At 42.6% G+C, this 21,497-nt stretch overlaps 1 protein-coding gene across 2 annotated transcripts in view; it reads right to left on the bottom strand.

The window, feature by feature from the left end:
- The window catches only part of NMS (neuromedin S), a 418,782-nt gene extending 409,610 nt beyond the window's left edge, over nucleotides 1-9,172 (bottom strand). Inside the window, exon 1 of one of the 2 annotated variants that reach the window (XM_069204397.1) lies at nucleotides 9,051-9,172. The gene's annotated coding sequence lies outside the window, so the exon portion shown is untranslated. The remainder of the gene's footprint in view (nucleotides 1-9,050) is intronic. The other variant, XM_069204401.1, reaches the window with a different exon arrangement.
- Between the last annotated feature and the right edge of the window lie 12,325 nt (nucleotides 9,173-21,497).

Raw genomic sequence — 21,497 nt, 5'->3', positions numbered from 1 at the left:
ACACAGTCCTGCCTAAATGCCTTGCTACTTTATGATTCCTCGCATTACTAAATGAGTTTAACAACTCTATACTGTGTTTCTTTCTTGCAAGACTGATAATGATGATGGAGCAACTTATAGCGAGCACAGCTACTCGTAAGAGTTTCCTGGCGCAATCCTACTGGTCTAAAAAGAAAAACATACAGACTGGAATAGAACTGCTGTTGGAGAAAGGGAAAAAGGCGGGGATGCCATCAGCACACATACCCAAAAATGTGGTGTTCATCCCTAATGACCTTTTTCAAGTTTAGGCAAAAATGGATGGGACCTATCCAAAATGAATCTTCTTCCATTATGAAAAACACTCTTCTTGGATTTCATCTTCTGGTGGGTTTTAAACACAAGAATTTGTCCTTTCTAGAGCTTTCGTGTTGGGATGTGCCCCATGCAGGTACATTCCTAGTCTCTTCCACCACCAACCCTGTAATCCACGTTTGTACTAGAGAAGGTAAACGGTTCCCTTTCAATCAATCAATCAGGATTGATAGAGTGCAGATCATCACACAAGAGTATTAAGGTGCGGAGAATCTTGCTGGTATGGGGGTTCAGTTGAACAGCCAGGTCTTGACTCCTTTCCAGAACTGTGTGTGCGAGGGAGACAGAAGCAGAGCGCAGGTGTCTGGAGGGTTGGTGGAAGTTCAGGCAGTGGTTGATGTAGTCTGGTCCTTTATTGTGAAGGGCTTTGTAGGTGTAGATCAGCATCTTAAATTGACATCTTTCTGAATGGGAAGCCAGTGGAGCTCCTTAAGGTGGTGGGTGGTGTGAGTCCATCTGTGGAGGTCGAGGATGAGTTTGGCGACTGAATTCTGTATGGTATGTACTCTCTTTAGGAGGTGCGTGCTGATTCCTACATAGAGTGCGTTGCTATAATCTAGGCGGCTGGTGACTAGGGATTGAGTGACGATTCGTCTGGTGTTGAAAGGGCGCCTTTTGGAGATTTTACAGCGAATGCAAAGAGTGGGGAAGCAGGTGGAAGTGACTGCTTTGCTTTGTTGATCTCCAGGTCTGACTCACTGGCTCCTAGTAAAGGAAAGGGTTAGATTCAAGATCCACTGCACTATGCATAGACTCTAATGGGCAGGGTCTTTGCTTACCTGTGGACCCCTGTACCATAGTACAACCCACTAACGTGTCTTCAAGCCTCTTTTAACAGTGCTGTGGGCCAGGGCTGCATTGCCTGGACTGCTGGGCCACTCTTTTGTTGTGATAATTTTACAAGTTTGCACAAAAGTGAATTAAAAAAATGCACTTGATCCAAAGCAGGACCTATTAGCTTTTCCAATGTGTGTTTTTATGGTAGCCCAACAACACAGTAAACACAGTATGTGCAGCAACGACAACTTTACATAGACTGCAATATCACCATGCTGTGAATCAGCAGAAAGAAGTAAGGTATGTTACTTTTACTCTGCAGCTTTAATCCAGCATTGTCTTTACTCTGCAGCCTTTACACCGCACAATCGTTTACCACACACACATTTACCCTGAAAAACTTTACCCCGAATGTTGGTGCATGGGATATATTTGTAAGAGTTATTGTATTGCACTTATTGATACACATTGACCAGTATTTTAAATATTTAGAATGTAAATAAAAAGATAAAAATTAGGAATGGTATGTAAGGGTTACATATATATGGGGAGATGATGTAAAAAGGTAAAAATAAAAAATACTATATAAATTGAATTCAAAGGAACGGCATTCTAGGGTTGTGGGGAAAATGGGTGGGGTATATTTTAATACTATGGTATTTTAAATTAAATTATTTTAATATTTATTATTAACTTTATTTTAAAAAGGGAGATTTTGGGGGTTTACCCTTCATTATAAAAAGGAATATTAATATTTAAATTGAATTTTAAGTACCAAAGTGCTATGTTTATAGGGGAATTGGGTGAGAAGTATTTTAATACTTGCAGATTTTGCATTAAAAAATAACATGTAGTTAATTTTCAAATTAATGTATAAAAAGTGGGCTTTGGGAGGTTTACCCCAATATAAAAAGTGAAAATACAATAGAACTATAATTTTAAAGACTGGGGTGCTATGGTTAAGGGGGGATGAGTGGGCTTTTTTAACAATTAATTGTAATATTTAGAATTAATGTTATTCATAAATATTAATTAATAAATGGGGAGTTTACGCCATCATATAAAGGAAAAACACAATAGAAATATAATTTTAAGGAATGGAATGCCAGGGCTATATGGGAAATAGGTGAGAAGTATTTTCATATTTGGGTATTTTAATTTATAAAAATACAAATTAATTTAAAAATCATTATATTAAAAGGGCGTTATGGGGGTTTAAACGCGCAATATAAAAGGAGGAATACTATAGAAATATAATTTTAAGGAACAGGGTGCTAGGTTTATATGGGAAATAGGTGAGACATATTTCAATACTCTGGTATTTTAAAATAAGTAATTTTAATATTAAGCTTTAACATTATTAAGAAATAATAGTTGAGGCAGATACCCCGAAACTGGTCCCAGGATGCCTGTATCCAGTCCAGGGAGGACCTGGCTTGGCAGTTCGGGCTGGACTGTTCCCGTGGGGAGCAGGGTGAAGACTGATTTGCATATGCCTGGGTCCAAACTAGGATTATGTGGCGAGCAAAATTACAATGGATTAAACCCAGATCTGTGAGGAGTGTTTGAAAAGTTTCAACACTCGGTCTATCATTTTATTTTGGTTTTGCATTCCGATATTATGTCAGTGATCCGTAGGAATGTTTGTTGAAACCTAACAAGAACCAGAGGGCTTACTGGAGGTGCTAGCTAATGATTTTATTTGCTGAACGGTGTTCCTTACTTCTAACTCTGCTGCAAAGGCAGAGTGATTCTTTTCTGTATATTGTTCAATTTGATCAACTAGTGTAATAAATCTGTCTCAGTAAAAGGTTGAGTAGCAATTTACACACCTCACTTGAGTCCTTGTTTCAGTATTCCTGTCCTTACAAAAAACATATTTGTTACTTTTTATTATAATTTTTCCAAGTGTTGAGATAACGTTGCTTTAAGGCATGTTCTCTGTAGTTCTGAAGTGATTCAAACTATTGGAGTAAACAAAGAAATGAAAAGATATTAATGCATAGTTAAAAAAAAATGTAAAATCTGTATGTTTGCCGATTCCTCTAAAAAAGGATGCATTTTTTTTTTTAAGTTAGATTTGAAAAAGAAAAAGAATATTATTCCCTGAAAAATGTTGTAAATGTGATGGGCTTCTATTGTTTACTGTGTTTATTAAAATATTTACTTTGTTTGGTGTCGAAGTATGATTATTTTCTTTCTTGTTTTGTGTTTTAATTCAGTTGTTTTGAAGCTGAGATGGCTGGTGTCTTGTAATCTGAGGAAAATAATAGTTTAAGAAATATTTATTTGAGTTATTTCAAAACTTGTTTTTCATATAATCTGCAGAAGATACTATGAAATGTTAGTTTAGTTGTTGGAAGTAAAAAAGGAAAGTTATCCAGTTGAAATAACACGGTTCATGCACTTTATTTGTATTATCTGACCCTTGATCAGTTATTTGTTTTATTATTGCATTGTACCCATTGTTTGAAGAAAATTTGATTATTGTGTTATTATTTAGAAAATGTAATTCAAAATAATATTTATCTTAGGAACTAAGAACAAGTTCTTAGTTAACTTAATTAGCAAGACATTAACTCCTGAATGTTGTTTTTGAATTGAAGACAAAAACACCTATTTTTTTTTAACTTATTACTAGTTAAATATCTGGAAAGCAAAAACATATGTTTAAAAATACTGCTAGGTATTAAATGCTGCAGTATGTATGTTTATCTACGTGTTTTATTTGATTGGTCTTGTCTTTTCCAGTCAAGCAGATGGCTCTGTACTCTGTGCTCCATGTAGTACCTCTGTTTACCTCTGAAGCACACACCAGTGTCCACAAAATGGGGGAGAGTTTCTTTTATAGATTTTTGACATCTTAACTTTAATTTTCCCATAATCACTGTTAGAATCTGTGTCGTGTATAACAGTGATAAGTGACTGAACCTATAATTATTTTCAAATGTAAAAAAATAAATGTGAAGCTCAACTGTACATATGATGTGTTTAATGCCCACAATCTTCGGGTGAACACTTTAATAAAAATTGACAACAACAATTATTTGAAATATGTATTTAATATTTAAGTTATTATAAACATATTTCGCACATCATACCATCATACATATTAGGAGAAAATTTTTGACTAAAAACACAGAGTAAAAACTTGCAGAGTAGAGCCATTCATTCACTATAATTTTAAATGCAACTGCAGAGTAAAACTATGTAGAATAAAAACTACGAAGAAAAGAATGAGTGGGGTAAAGGATTGCGGAGTAACATCTGACATCAGCATTACAGAATATTGCACGGGTTGCCTGCTGTGGGGGTGCATGCAGACGGACTAAGGCCTGTTCACAAAGCTATTGCCAGACATAACTCAAAATACACTTTGGGAAAGTCTTAATATCTGCATGCATACTTTACACATAAATCAAAAAAATACTTCGGCTCTGCGAGGGGCTAGAGAATACAACATAAATTAAGCAAATACCAACAAAATAGCACATTTTTCGCTACTTACAAGTATATGAGAAAGTACTTTCCACATTTAGCCAGGCACCAAACTGTCACTCTAGTGGATTAGTTGTAAGTCAGTGGCAGTTTCTGGTCTATGAAAACGATGGGACGGGAATAGCCACTCTGACTTGCAGCGCACAAGCAAAGCTAGAAAGACACAACTTCACCCTAGTGAGGTTTGGGGTTATTTCCTGCCAATACAATTATGGAAAAAATTGGACCAAATGGTGCATTTTTAAGTATATTTTTATATAACTGCGCTGAATAGCTACAGGTTTTACAGGCAGTTCTCAAAGTTCTCTCATTAAATATTCTAATAGCTTCAGCTCATTTATGGTCTACAATCAATCGAAAACTAGACAACACACTTCAAAGTAATACAAAAAAGCAGACGCTCAAGGCATTAATGAATCCTGCGTTCCATATCACTTGCAGCTCACATGCTTGTTGGGACGGTATTCAGGTTACCGAATGCTCCCCAGACCGTGACAGCCAACCCTAGGGCACACTTTATCTGTGATGGTAAGAGTGCACTGCAAGTGCACGCTTATTATAGATGAAAATACCCTGATGGCCAGCAAAGTTGTTTTAAAATCCTGGAGACAAGGAATAGGTAGAGAGCAAAATACGTCATGCGCGAATTAGGATAAAATGATATAGTAAATGTGCCTTGTGTGACATTTTCTGACCTTAAAAACGACAATTGTGTTAATTTTTTTATTTAGTTATGTGCCAGCGCAGATTTGGTGTGCCACAACAATCGGACGTCCCGGTGGCTGCATTATTACATATAATTTAAGTGCCTAATCAGTGTTTTATATTGCAAGACACCTCAATGTATTTTGCTGACTGATGTTGTCATGCTGAAAGGAGGAAGTGTAGGGTACCGTGACCTCTTGATAACCACGATTCCATTATAACAATTCTTCTGCCACTTGCAATGTGTGTTCTTTTGATCCTTGGTGCACCCGCACTTTGTAATTTATGGACTAGCTACTAGAGTCTGACGAAGGACTAGGCTCCACAAATCAGATCATTCATGGATTGTCTGAGTGGTTTCTCTGGGAAAAGTTTCCACGAGGGTACATTTCCTTGCTGTCACATCCCATGTGGGAGGCCAGAGGGCAGGCGGACTATTGGGCCACAACCATGATGATTGAGGTTGGCTGTTCTGGTGGCCCTGAATTTGTTCTACAATGGTTCTGCAAACTGGGCCGAGTAAACCCTCTCACACTTGACTTTTAGGTTAGTGAAGTTGAACAGTGAAATGCTTCTCAGGGATGTAGTGTGGGAATAGGATTTCAGAACTCAAAATTCAACCAAAACGCACAAAACCATAATGTCTGGCCCAGTATTTGTCTTTGGAAAAGTATTTTAATATTGTTAAACATGAAATGCTACATAGTAATATGGATTAACTACAGGATTCTACAACACTAAAGGAAAAAAACAGTACTTAAAGGCCCATCCGAAGCTTCCTGGTTCAGCTGTGGCAGTTCCCACTATGCTACATTAGTCTAGTGCAGTAGCTGCAGCTCCTGGCCTCGTTCAATGTCCAAGTAATGCAGGGAATTTTAAGGCTCGAATTGGCTCGAATGAGACTTCGTTATTTGGTTTTATGTGGCAATCTCCCAATATAGGGATTGGTAGGTCAGTTCAGTTTGTATCTTGACACGAAGTTTGATTTGGCATTTGTTATGCCTTTCAATAAACAGTTCTAACACAAGACACAATCCCTCAGTCTCTCACATGAACTTGTGTGTTAGTTTTGAGTGTTGCGCTGATCCAGGTGCACCCTTCATAGACTCAGGGTGTCCCTGTGAATGAGAGCAGGGTTGCGGTGGTGTTCCCACCACTCGGATCATGTCACTGAAGAAATTAGCATGGCAGACCTGGTTCAGCGGCTGTCCATCTTCTGCAGGTGTGGCCTCCAAGCTGGTGGGGTCCTTCTATTATGGCCGTGAAAAAGTTTCAGCTTTGTTGGCAGTCGCAGAACAGGTCCCCACAGTGTAATTGACGGATGGCACAATGGTACTTTTGGGGTAGTTGTTACTTCACACAGTTCACTACATGAACCCGGCAGGGGAGGCCAGGTGCTCTCGCCTTGGGTGAGTGCTAGGCACAATCCTAAACACAAGCAGGCTTGATTTGGGTGTCCATGCACTGGGAACACATCTCAGTTTCCGCTCCTGATAGCTCTCCTTTCCTCCGTGAGCAGGCTTGCAGGCAGGCCTCTATGTATAAGGCAGCTTTACATCTTCTAACTCGACTAGTTCAGGTTTCAGATGATGTCCACTCTTCTCTGGGAGACTGGCTGTCATGCGGACACAAGCTCTATGTTTCAGAAGCTTTTTCAGTACTTGGCAGAGCGCTTCCTTTCTTGGACAAGAAGAACTTGGTACTGTAACAAAGTGGGAAGGTTTGGATCCCACCCATCTACTCATTTTCAAGACAGGGGATATGGATCCAATGTTTAATGCCCTAGAACAGGTAGTTTAATTAGAAATGTAATTTTATGGCTGCAACTTGATGTCTCTCACAGCAGGTAGTGATGATGCTGGTTCCAAGAAAGAGTATTCCAAGACATGGAGAAGTATGAAGACTTTGAACCTGGCTTTCATCAGCCTTCCTAAAATACGAGCCAGGTAAAAACAAAAGGGCAGGCCCTGTCTAGAAACTTCTCCATCCTTAACAACAGAATCTGCTGGCTCACCAACATCCACAAATAGTACTGCACAGGAAAGACTAATCACCAATTCCTTAATAATCCCCATAGAATATCTGAGGATAACCATGTCTCATTCCTCCCTCACTTTATTGTCTGTCTCTCGCTGCTTCAGAAGCACAGGCAATGCACGTACACTGTCTGAGAAACTGTATCGCTTCATCCATTTTGTGTTATTCAAACCAGGAGCCATCCAAAATAGATCCCACTGATCCCGGCAATCACTCTGTCAGCACAACACAAAGGCCTACTACCATTCACACTGAATACACATGCACCCAACACACGCATGGAATGTCATTGCAAGAAAACAGGTGTCCCACTTGAGCAGAATTTTACATGAGTGGGGTCAGTAGGCTGCACTCCTCCTGAAACAGAAAAAGGTCTTTTCAGTTTTATCACTTCAGAAAAATCTAAATATGCTGCCACCATCCTTCATTTCAAGAACTCAGGACATGGACGGTAGTCCCATGTCAGAAAAGGATAGACTTGGAAACAGGATAGACTTGGAAACATCAGGCATATGCCAAGGCTACAGTGTGCATGCTAGATTAGTGTGTTGACTAGGCTGACAACAAAATTCAGCATACCAGTTTCACATACTTTGGATTACTCAGGGCAGTGGTGGGCACCGTTTTCATATGCAGTGGACATTCCTGTTACAAAACATGTCTACTCAATGTGAGTTCTACATAAGTGCAATCCTGTAAAGGGAGCTCAGCTCATTTTATACTGCCCAGTGTTTAATTTAGGTCAGTGTTTGCACGTGCTGGGCTTCAGCACTCATTTTAATGGGCCAGGACTTACCTTTCATCAGAAAATTTTGACTCTGAGCAAGAGAGAGAAAGGCAGCAAAAGGGAAAAGAATGGGGCAGAGAAAGAAAAGAAAATAGTGAGAATGTCAGAAAGCGGGATGAGAAAGAATCTGCAGCATTAACACAAAGACACAAGAAGTGTAAGGCAGAGACATAAAAAGGCAGAGTCAAGGAGTTGGGCAGCCCAGGCAATCCAGCCGCGTCAGTGGTGGGCACCTAAGAATTCTTTGGACCTTACACTTACTTTCTTTTAATTTATCGTATTTTATTTTACAAAATATGAACTTGGTATACATATTAAACCTATACATATTTGTTGACAGAAGCAGGAAAAACAGAGCACCACACATTTTAGATGATTGCAGATTTACTAAATTAACAATGAACACTTAAACTAGCAGTCAAACAAGCAGACCCAACCCACACAGCTAGTGCCCCCTCACCTTTCAGAGGGTAAGTGTAAGAGCTCCAGGAGTGTGTGCACTATTTGAGCTGCATGAACACTCATAGTTGTGGGGGGAGATGACAAACAAACACATTTGTGAGCAGAACTGTCTGCGTGAAGTACCCCATTCCACAACTTAGACCAAGTATTAGAAGGAAAGCTGATCGTAGAGCCATCACATAATTCATATCAGTGTTGCACTTCTATGAAAACAACAGTTATTTTTGTGCACTGAAGACTCAGAAATGGGTGCATGCCTAGGCAATGCACAAAAGTCTCAAAGGCATAATCCAACTGTGCTGGGAGTGGGGAACATGGCAGATCGCTAGAGTGCCGTCCGTGGTCCCCGCCCTCTGCTCTACACGCCGCCGGCTCTCCCGCTGCAGGGAACGAGCCTCGGTCGCATTTATTTTTTCTCCCTCATACCTACCTGAAGTACGGCGGATGGGCGCTCCTTGCATTGGGGCAGATCTACAGTTGTGCCCACTCTGGATTCGGACAGCCTGGTCCCTCCACAAGTATAGAGGGGCGGCGGCCAGATTACATTTCCAGGGTAGCAGAGGCAGAGCCAGCACAGGCTTGCTTCCGGATCTGCCCTGCTTGCATCAGGATCCAGGATGCAAGCCAGCCCCGGAGCAGCACTTTTTGGTGATTTCGGCGTCTGGGAACTGCCCTCGTCTCAGGCCTCTCCCTACCAGCCATCCTGCATGACCCCCAGGCGCCCATCTGGGCCCGGGGCCAGAACACGGCTATGAGGGCAGACGTTGCCCCTCTTGAAGGCTGGTTTGGACCCCCCAGCTCCCTCTGCAGTCCCATCAGCACTACACCTTTTGGGAACGGGGGCAAGAAGTAAACATGTGGCAAAAGGTAAACCTTCTAACATTTCTATACCTTCAGACTTGCGAATCGAGGGAGGGGGGGCTTTTTTAGACTCTCAAGCCCCTTTGGCTAAAATCACTGCAAGTTTGTTTCCGGCCGGCAAAAAGTTACCTCCTCCCTTGGGTCTTTCTTTAAAATATTAGACCAGTCCTGTGCTTCTCAGACAACACCCACCTCTTTGGTAAACAAACCTGCAAGTATGTCTAACTTGGCAGAAGCTCTACAACATTAAAGACTTTATAATATCCTTTATTAAAGACCATATCCTGGCGGTGTCCACCCACGATCTGGCCTCGGAAATTCCGAGAGTCCTCCGAGACCCTTTCAAGAGGAACCCTAATAAGGAGAAACCTAGAAAGGTCCTGGTTAATTTTGCCTCATACCGAATAAAATAACTGATTCTGGCAGAAGCTCTCATAGTCCAGGGTTTTTGGCATGAGGGCTGGTCATTCCTAATAAGATCCAATATGTCTAGGGCAAAGTCAGATTGACGCTGGGAGCTGGGGGAGGCTATGCAGGAGTTTAAGTCTTTGGGTGCTACTCCACAATTAAGGTTTCCTGCCACCTTGAGGGTAATGTGGAAAAACTAAATTTATAATTTTTGTGATCCCCAAGAAGCTAAGGTTCTGATTGATCAGATAAAAGAGAGAGATAGCGGTTTGCGGAGGGTTGGGGCCTAAGGGTAGTACGACACACCCAATAAGGTTTCAAGGAGGGTTCCCCAGGGAGGGTTTGGGGAAGGGCAGCGCACTATTTGCCGTAATGATTCGATTTAGGTCAGAATGGGTGGGGATCTGATGGGGAAAAAAGGAAAAGAAATTGAGTCCTTGCACAATTGTATAACTGTTGAGGTCAGACACATTTTTTATTTTTATTAACTGGGTAAGACATGATGGTGCACCCTGGTGATTTAGTTAAACTCAAAATTTTGACCTGGAAAGTGAATGGCCTTAGAGTGAGAAGTAGAAGAAGGAGAATTTTGGAATTCCTAAGATTGTCCGATAGCCAGATCATTCTCCTGCAGGAGACCCATTTAAGATATGAGGAGTGGATGAGGATTCTTAAGTCACAAAGAGGATCGCCCACTTTGCTTGTACTAATCAATCTTGCAATATGAAAGAGGTTGCGATTATAGTAAAGAATAGCATTGGAAGTCAACTGACAAACATCAGTGCTGATTCTAGGGGGAGATGGGTCTTAGCAAATATTAAGCTAAGAGGGCTTCAATACACTTTAATATCCTATTATGGTCCCAACGTGGATGATCCAGGCCCACTTAGGGATCTTTACGAGCAATTGACTGGAAGAGCGCAGAACATAATAATTACTGGCGGAGACTTTACTGTTTTGCTTAATCCTGTCCTAGATAGGTCTACGCCGGCTTTTAGTACACCTAGCATGAGAGCTTGCTTACACAATATGATTGAAAATTTTGGCCTGATTGACCCTTGGCGAAGCAGAGTGGGTCAAACCAAGGAGTTCACTTTTCTGGAATAAGAAGCTTGGGCATGCTTCCAAAATCGACTTCTTTCTGATAGACATTAAGCTTTGAAAAAACCTAATGGCAGTCTCACACCAGCCAAGCCATCTCTCGGACCACTCTGCTGTTCAGCTGACTATAAGTCTATCCGTCTCTCGTACTTGTACTAGATGGACACTAGATCACTCCCTTTTGAGAGAAGAAGATATTGTTTTAAAGTTGAAAAGGGACTCCAAGGATTTTTTTTAGATCAACTTAGGCTCTGCTCCAATAGCCACGGTTTGGGAAACATATAAGGCCTTTATCCGTGGAAAACTGATTTGCTTTGCTGCTTTTAGAGCCAAGAGAGCCAGAATAACAATAAAGACTCTTAAGGATAAATTTCACACTCTGCAAGCCCAAAGGCTATCCCCTCAGGACCCAACAACGCAGGCAGATGTACAGTATCAGATCCAGGAAGCCCAAAATTCACTCGAGGTCTTGCTAGAATCAATTGTGAAGAGTAGATGGGAAGCTAGCAAGCTGGCACATTTTGAGTATGGCGAAGCCTGTGGCAAGTTATTAGCTTGGAAGACTAGGTCTGATAACATTAGGAATAGGATTAAAGGATTGATACTAGGCGAAACTGGCAGACCCTCCTCAGAAGACCAAGACATTATAGGAGAATTTGTCAAGTTGTTTTCTCAACTATATAAAGACGACTCAGTGATTTCAGCAGAGGCGATTGAAGAATGGTTGAAGGGAGACACACTTCCCAAGCTAGATTCACTTAAGAAGCTGAGCCTCAATCAATGCTTTCTTCCTTGTGAGATAGACAGTGTTATGGCTGGTTTGAAAAATGGGAAGGCTCCCGGTCAAGATGGAATACCTGCTGAAGTATATAAACTCCTGAAAGATGAGCTTGCGCCAGTCCTGATTCAGCTAATGAACTCGATTTTTATAGATTCTTCACTGGTTCCGTCCTCCTTGAATGAAGCTATTATAACTTTAATACTAAAGCCACAGAAAGATACTAGGAAATGTGAGTCCTACCGACCTATTTCTCTCCATAATAAGGATTATAACATTTTTGTGCAACTGTTGGCAAGGAGGTTAGATAAAGTGATCAGTGATCTAGTCTATGTTAATCAGAAGGGCTTTATGAGAAATTGACATTTAGGGGATGTGACCCATGATCTAGTTGCTGCAATTGACATTGCATCCACCTATAATATGCCTTTAACCATCTCCACAATCGATGCTGCCAAGGCTTTTGACTGAGTGAACTGGCTCTTTTTGCAGGCGGTTATGGACCGTAATAACCTGGGTGACAATTTTCTTAATGCAATTAAAAATATATATAAGGCCCCTTCAGCTCGGGTTCTGGTTAATGGTATCTTATCCCCACACTTTAAGATCGAACAGGGGGCACAACAGGGTTGCCCTCTCTCCCCTCTTCTCTTTAATCTTTATATTGAGCCTCTGGCCAGGAGAATCAGGGCATACCAGAGAATTGCACCTTTTCATTATCACGGCTGGGTCCTGAAGGAAGCTCTCTATGCGGAGGATCTTCTGATATACACACAAAACCCCCAATGTGCTCTCCCAGCACTCTTGGAAATCATTGCCAGCTTTGGAGAAATTTCAGGTTACTTAATTAACGCAGATAAATCTGAAGTAACGACTTGGAATGGCCCTTTGGACAATCCATTGGAAAAAGACGAAATTAGATATCTAGGGGTCAAAGTGGTCAAGAATTTAGCAGAGATGGCCCGGGTGAACTTTCAGCATCATTTAAGGGAAACAAAGAAGCTACTCCTTCAATGGTCTCATCTACGTCTCTCTATCCTAGGCAGAACTAACTTAATAAAGAGGGTGATACTACCAAAATTCACTTTTATCTTTAATGCTATCCCTCTGTCTTTCAAAAAGGAATGGCTAAGGCGATTGCAGGGGATGTTAGCTTCATTTGGTCCTATAAAAACCCCAGAATAGCATGGAAAAAACTGAGAAAGAAAAAGCTTGATGGGGGAATTGCACTTATGGATTTTCAACTCTACTACTGGGCATTCCAGCTGAAAAATGTTAGATCACTTCTTTATAAGGAACACCTCTCCCCCCCGATTCCAGGCTTTGATAAGATGCTTCCGAGACCAGGGTACGCAGTTTCTTTATAAATTTGGTCATCCCAAGTATTATTATTTTTTTGTCCTCATACACCTCACAGGTAAGTCACACCTTATTTCCACCTGGTTCTCACTTCTGTTTCAGAAACAAAAATGGACATTCCACCCAAGGAGGACCCCGTATCACCTGCTCAGCCTGCCTGGGGTCGCCCCCTGTGGCTGGCACAGATGTAAGAGTTTTTTTATTTTAATTATTGGACAATATACCCCTAGGAAGGGGCCCATTTCAGGAGCGGAGCCCATAGTTTCCTTTTTTTCCACCTCTGTTCAGGGCCACCCACCTTAAGATCTAATGTGGCTGTATTCACAAACATATCCAGCCAGCTCCTATACAAGGGGGGGCTGCCATCACCCACTTCAAACAAATCTCCCTTCTGGCTAATAAAATAGCAAAAAACAACAAGTTCCTACTATTTCTCGACCACCCCACCGAGTCATCGGGTTTGCTGAAAATAATAAGAGGGAGATTTACAGTCAATTCCTTCCCATTAATCTGCGACAACATTCCCACCACCTCCGACCAAAAAGAGATGACTCCTGGGCACTCCATAAACATATGAACGTCTGAGGTGTTTGGAGCTCCACATTTAACACAATCCACCACTTCCCCTTTCTTTATTTTCATAAGTTTTGCTGGGGTGCAGGTGGTTCTTCCTCAGCGGGGCAGCCTTAACTACCTCAAAACACATTTTCATGGATTTTTGCCACCCCGACTGGGCTATTTCTTTCATCATAGTGCCCTGCCACAACTGCTCCGGCAACTTAAAATCACCATCGATCAACTCCAGAATCTCCCAATTCCACTTTGCAACCTTACTGCCATTGGGGGAGCCAATAAAAAGGTCTTCTGATAGGGGATTTTCCCCCAACCGGCTTCGTCGAGTAGACTGTGCCCAGGCTGCCAGTTGGAAATATTTAAATCTGGACAAAGTGCCTCCTGTCATATCTCTCAGTTCTTCCCAGGAGAGTAGCACCGCATCCTGTATAAGATCCCCCCAGTATTCCAAACCGGCTTCCCAAGTATTACAAGAAAGTTAGACTTAAAACTCTTGTTAATGCTTGTAGTATCTGGTATGTAGTAAGAAGAACATTGGGTATCCCATATTACAGTGAGTTGGTCCCAATCTGGAATTCTCCTGGTACTCCCATGTGTCTCCAGGATGTACTAGCTAAACCTCTGATAGAGGGAGGAATTGTGCAGTGGGGACAATTAGTCAGTGGGGGCTTGGTTAGCTCTTGGGAATCCCTATCTGAAGTAACTAACGCTAAATTATCTAGGTTTAAATACCTGCAAATTAAAGGATGGTTGCCAGGAGAACCTGAGACTCGGTGTTCTACAGGATGGGAGAAGGAAATTACCGGTCTATTAAGCCAAAAGAAATAGGTTTCCAAGTGGTATTGGGCACTTATACAAGCCGAAGAGGCATCTTGCCCACCCTCTGCAAAGGGATGGGACTTGGCGTTTCCTGCACTTGATCTCCCTTATCTCTGGTGGACTTCTATGAAGATTCTCTGGTCTGTGGTTAAATCTGCCCCTTTGCGGCGGAACCACTTGTTCACCATGTATCGGGCCTACTGGACCCCTAAAGTGTTTGCTAAAATAACTTCCCAAGGTAAGAGCGGCTGCCCAAAGTGTGATTTAGAGGGGGCAGATGATATACATCTTTGGTGGCAGTGCCCAGGGATTCATACTTTTTGGGAACAAGTGGGTTACTCAGTTTCATCTATTATAAATAGGCGTATTGAGATAACTCTTCCAATGGTGGTATTTAGGTTATTTGAAACCGCGGAGAGGAGTTTGTGTGATAGGCCCTTGATGCATCTTTTTTTCTATTTGGTTCTGATAGCCCGGCGGGAAATATGTATCAAGTGGATCGCTAGTCTCCCCCCCCACTCATAGGGATTGGTTGTTGTCAGTTAAGAGAATCTCTGATTTAGACTGTAGTAACAGCTCAGACAGGTCCCTTAGAACTAGGGAGCCATTTTTTGTTTTTTATAGAACCATCTCGGAAGGCTTGAGTTTTTGTTTTTGTATGAGTCCAATGATTAACCCTTTAAGATCCAATAACCTGGAAGTTGGGGGCGGATTAGCTCTGCCCTCCCCCTCTAAGGCTGATAGGGGCCTTTTGCTGTCTGAGCCCAGGTGGTCCACCAGGCCGAGACCCTGGTTCTGAATTTGATGTGGTTGATCTTGTCAGTATATGGCTATATTTAGGACAAAAAAAAGTCTCAAAGGCAATGTACAGAACACACTAGTTATGTCATCATCTCCCCTTTGAAAGCACTGCCCTGAAATAGAGCTAATGGATGAATTGTATTCCTCTTTTACAAAATAACTACCCACTCAATTGTGCTCATAGAGAATCACGAAAAGAGTGGGGTTGTAGTCTCCTCATCTGACTCCACACTTTTCTGCCTTAACTGGGTTCAGGAGGAGTAAGCAAACCTCAATTACCTCATCCCAGCCAGTAACAAGATGGAAATTTGTGAAGTCAGAGACAAGGCAGAGACCATGGCCTCCTTTTTTGTCTCAGACATGGCTGGAGAGCCTCTAGCCAGAAGCAAGATGTACATGTGCGGTCCTGGACTTCAGAGGATAGGAGGGGCTGTGCAAGGGTGTGCCCTACCTGATCCTGAAGCACACACACTGAGATGCTCTTTACTCAGCTTGTGTCACAGCTGGAGGCACCTCGGCAGTAACTGAGTCAACATGAAGAATGATGAATACACATTGTAATGGCTCACAAGCTGCTTTGTATGAGAAGCTGAACGGTTTTCTGAGCATAAATCAGTCTTAAAGAATGCTAAGGCAGAATCATAATGTTCCTGTTGAGGAAATGTCAATCAGGTAAGTTTTTCAGAAACTGTGGGAAAGTGCACAAGTTGGTCCATTTTGCACAAGCTCAGTACTAAAGGGAGCATCATGTGACAAACATGAATTTAGAAAGCAGCCTCACAGCTCATCATAATCAATGCATCACCCGACTGCTCACCAAATCTTTGCCGCCAGACTTCACATTGCAATCTCCCATCAACTGGATCCTCAGCAATGATGCAGACCTTCCCACCGCAGCCTTGCTGCCCTTCTGAACCGATGCATTGCTTCAGTTGCAAAAGGCATCTTCAGCACTGACTAGCGCAATGCTCCACAAACCAGGATTTAAGGTATTTTTAACTTGTGACTTTGTCCCGGTCTGGCGCAACTAGATATCCACAGTTGGTGCTTTGTGCTTTTTGGTGCTATTTTCACTGAAATCATTAAACTTAATTCTGGTCTTGTTTTATTTATTAAAATTACTCTATTTTTATAATCTAGTGTGGGATCCTTTTGTGGTGTGTTTTTGCTGTGTTACTGTTTGAAGTGTTGCACAACCACTTTACACACTGCCTCTGAGTTACATCTGACTGCTCTGTGCCAGCTACCCGAAGGTTGAGCACAGGTTAAGTTAGGGCTTGCTTGTGACTTCACCCTGAGAATTGGGGTTGCTGCTTGAGAAGGGTTTTACCCACTTCAACCAGTAGCCTGATTTATTATATTTACATACATTTTTAAAAAGTTAAAATTCATTAAAATATTGTAACTTTATTTCCTATGCGTTTTCATTTTAAATCCCTTGCTCCATTATTTTCTAGGGAATTGTATTGTTGTACCAGAGAGTGGGAATGAATGGACCTGGATTTACTCCAGCTCTGCATTGGAGTACATATACAACTGTTTTGGGACTTTTGCAGCTGTAGTAACTACAGACATGCAGTTTGTGAATAGCAATGGGCTTACTTGTTTTTTTTGGGTGGATTAATGACCCTCCCTAAACCTCTCCCTAGCCCCCCTTTACACCTCCTTATTCCTCCATAAACCTTCCCAGTTAGTCATAAATATTTCCAATTTTCAGCCACTCCTTCATCCCTCCCATATTTCCTACTAAAACCTATGCTTATGTGTGTGGAGATTTCAGCAGTCAGGGTGGAGGTCCTGCACATAATAAATAGGAGAGATAGAGGTGTAGAACTCCACATTTAGATTAATGAATAGCATTTTGTAGTAAATTAATAGCACCATTGAAGTACTTCTAAGCATACTACAGAATTCAGTTTGTAAATAGGCCCCGTAGATTTACTCAAGCTACAAATACTCACTCAACAGTCTTTCAACTAATGCATAGTAAATATGTACTTTCTATTAGCAATAGGTAGATTTATGAAATAGCAACGCAGCGTTGATTTTAATAACATTCCTACCCTGATTAACTGTGATATACCTAATAAAGCAATTAATTTCTAAATTCTGTATGAGAGTGCTTTCATTCTCTCACTGTCTGGGTCTACTCCAGCTCACACAAAACACAAACTGCTCATGGTGTGATCTAATGCTCTATGAATCTGACAGTTTATGTTCTTAAAATACAAAGTGATGTTCGTGCATAATCATAAACATTAGGTGATAAAAAGGTACTTGTCAACAGTGTAAAATGGGACGTCAACTGCTACCATTTTGAGTACTCTTGCAGTGTACCATTACAGGTCGGCATGAACATTTTCAAACTGCATCTAAGAAATTAGTAACAATTTCGTTTTTCTTCATATTTTCAGACTACATAGATTGCACTGGTGCCAATTTAGTTTTGTATTAACATTTGAACTCTCTGACACATTCAGAAATAACTCTTAGGGCCTCATTACGAGTTTGGCGGTCCAGGTGGTGGTGGCAGTACGACCGTCATTGGCTTGGGGGTCGGACCACTGTGTTACAATACATGCCAGCCTATGCAGCAAAGACTTCTGCGGTTCTGCCAGCACCACCAGGGAGCGCAGCCCACCATGGTGACGAGGCAGGACAAACAGGCCAGTGAAGCCTGTGTTTCGGCTGGACACATTATGAGGTCGCACACTGCCAATGTGACCAGGGCAGTCCAACCACCAAATCTCAACATGGTGAAACGGAGAGTATAAAGGGAGCAACTTACCTGCAGGCAGCGTTACACGTCCTTTGCTGGCATGGAGCCTATCAACACATTCCTGCTTCTGCTGTTGCTCATCGAAGATGGACAATTCCAGAACGCCATGGATGCAACCGACAATAAGTACACGCACCTACTTGTGTCATTACGCTCACCAACAGATGGTCGCGCCGCTGTTCACATGATACGGGGCTCACGCTACAGGCACCAAGTACACGTGTCATTGTGTACACAGTCAGAGTCATTCACAACAAGTGACATATTCACAGCCATTTAACACCCTCTGTGGGCAGGTCACTACACTGCAACACTACACAAAAACACACGTCTTCCCATTTCAGGCACAGGGACAGTGAAGTGTACACAAAACTGTGTCACACAACAGCAACAACACAGCAACATCATATCTACCAATACAACTGACACCCTCACATTGCACACATGCCATGGACTGTCGTCAGATTGAACACACATATGTATGGATGTATTATAGAACACAAACACCCTGCAATGGACCGACACATCACCCACATACAGCACAATGGAAGGACAAGGGGATGCATAATAGTTTGAGAGACAAATATACAAAGCTCACTAGGCAAACAATACATGCACAATATGGATGGGGGCATCAGGTGCACTCCGGAAAGGATGCTGCACTGGGACACATTACACTTTGCACATGTCCCTAAAACAACATTTGCACAGTAACTGGCCCTTCAGGTATCTCTGGGACAAATAGTAGAGCCAAGTGACATGCCCATCTACAGAATGTGAAAGTGCAAGTCAAGAAAGCACATACAACTTCAATAGCATAGGCCATACATCTAGATGAAGTAGCTGCAAGGTACACACATCACAACGGACACATGCACAGTCAAATGCAAAGGAAGCTATCACAATTGAACACCCGCCATGTGAGGACAAACAGAACTCTAGCTTCCACTTATGAGACAAATGTACAATCCATATCAGTGGGACAAGTCTAACACCATACATGCTGACATTGGGCAACACAAGATGGAATACTTACCTTACAAAACATAACACAATGCAATGACACCACAATTGCATAAACAAACACATATCCATACAGTCAACATCTACCCTTGTGATGGGTGACACCAGCACTGCCCACAAAGTCAGATATTGCAAACAACAGCAAATGGACAAGTAATCAGGGTGAAACACACATGACTGTAGGCATAAAACACAAGTTACTCAGGAACAACATAAAAGGTAGAAAAGGAATTGCAAAACTAATCTATACCCCGAATAAAACCCAACTACTTGGGTTTATTATTGTAAAATGCATCAGAGCAAAGGCCATTGCCAGTCCAATTAATGTCCATGCACATGGTTGTGCCAACACTTGACTCCAGTCTCTGCCAGAGAACCTCCACAGGAAGGAGCATCAAGTGGGCAGACAGGCACCTCAGGGATCATCCTTGGGTGGAGTGGGGTCGGATTTTGGATAGGTGGGCTTGGGTTTGGGTTTGGGAGGAGAGGTCTTCTTCTTTGGAGGGGTGGGCTTCTTCTTGGGGGGAGAGGGCAGGTGTGACGGGGAGGACTTGGATTTGGAAGGAATGGGTTGGGATGTGGGTGGGGACCTCATGGGTTTGGGGGGAGTTTGGAGGTAACAGGGGAATGGGCAAGCTCGAAAAGGTAACTCTTCTTGGGAACACAGGGACGGTATGCAGAAGGGGTTGGGGATTTGGAGGTTGAGGGAGTGGTTGTCAGGTGTGTAGGTAGATGTCTTGGGTGTGTGCATGTGTGAGGCATGCTTTTGTTTGGGTGGTGTCTGTTGCGTGTGTGAGTGTGAGCGTATGCGTGTCTTGGGGGCTAGGAGGTGGAGGTGCTAGGTGATGGACTGGTGGATGTATGTGCATCTGTTGGGGAAGTTTCTGTGGATATGCTGGATGTTGTGGATGTTTGTGTGTCTGTTGGGGTGGTGCCTGTGGCTATGGTGGATGTGGTGGCTGTGTCTGTGGGTGTTGTGCTGGTGTCTGCGGGTATGGTGGATGTGTCACTGGCTGTTGTGGTGGTGTCTGTGGGTATGCCTGATTTGGTGTGTGGGTCGATGGGGGTGTCTGGTGAAGTGGTGGCTGATGTTGTGTTTGTGGGTATATGTTGAGTGCCTGCATGTTGGTGTGTCTTGTGATGTTTGTGTTGATGTATGCTCCTTGTGTGTGTTGAGGTGGGTGCATGCAGATATGTCTGTGTGCTTGGGATAGCTAGTGGAATAGGGGATTTGGATTAGGAAGAGGGACGTGAAGGTGGATGTGGAGGGGGCGGAATGTGGGGGGTGACTTGGCTGTCATCATTGGGGAGGCAAGAACCTGAAAAGATCTCTGTAGGCCAGACATGGCACTATGAATGCTGATGTTGGTTGGCCAACCCCTGGGAGGCATTCACAATGGCAGTCTGACCCACAGAGATGCTCCTCAGGAGGTCAATAGCTTTCTCACTCAGGGCAACAAGGGTAACAGGGGCTGAGGCGGAGTTGCCTGCAGCAAAGGAGACGCCCACACTCTTGGGTGAGCGGGCACAGCCAACTGGGTAGGGAGCAACAGGGAGGGTGGCGATAGAACTGGGGATGGCAAACAAGGAGGGTAAAGGAGTAGGTCTTGATGGATCTACCTCCACTAGGGAGTGGCCACTGGAGGTAGAATCTGATAATGATCTAGAGCCGGTCTCCTCCGTGGGACTCCCTTCAACCTATGGGCCACTGGGTCCCTCTGTGAAGATGGTCTCATGACTGTAGGTAGTGTGGCCAGATTCTTCCCCACTTGGTTGCGCCCTATCTCCTTCGCTTGCCTGGGCTGATGCTGAAAATACAAACAGCAGCTTTGATTAGCAAACATTACCATGACGTGAAGTGGGCCCCAGCTACAAAATACACCAAAGTGCCTTCTAAATATGCCATCTGAACTGTCAACAGTTGCCCACAGGAAAATTAGGATCTCAGACAACTACACTTGCATGTCTGAAGTTGTACAATCACAGTAACTATTGAACAAGTAGGAGACCACTTCGCCTTCAATGCTTTGCCTCATGGAGCATACTTCAGTTACATGTTGTCATACTATAGTAGGCCAATGCCAACTTCATTTCCACAGATCCCACACAAGTTCATGCAGACATCTATTTGCCACATACACAATAACACAATAATAAGAAATGATGCTCCTAAAACCTGACATGTCGCTGACAACAGTACAGTAGCCTGGGAAAGGTAACATGTAGATACTCATGTCACACTGGAAACATATCAACAATGCACATTTCACCATGTGAAATCTGTCCTAATGGAGTCATGGAGGTAGTACTAATGTTGCTCAGATATGCTACGCATTTGGCATGGAAATGTACACAGGAGACAAAATTTGCAAAAT

This window comes from Pleurodeles waltl, chromosome 8 (assembly GCF_031143425.1).
Source record: "Pleurodeles waltl isolate 20211129_DDA chromosome 8, aPleWal1.hap1.20221129, whole genome shotgun sequence".
In the NCBI taxonomy this organism is placed as follows: domain Eukaryota; kingdom Metazoa; phylum Chordata; class Amphibia; order Caudata; family Salamandridae; genus Pleurodeles; species Pleurodeles waltl.
This window is presented reverse-complemented; position numbering and strand designations above follow the sequence as displayed.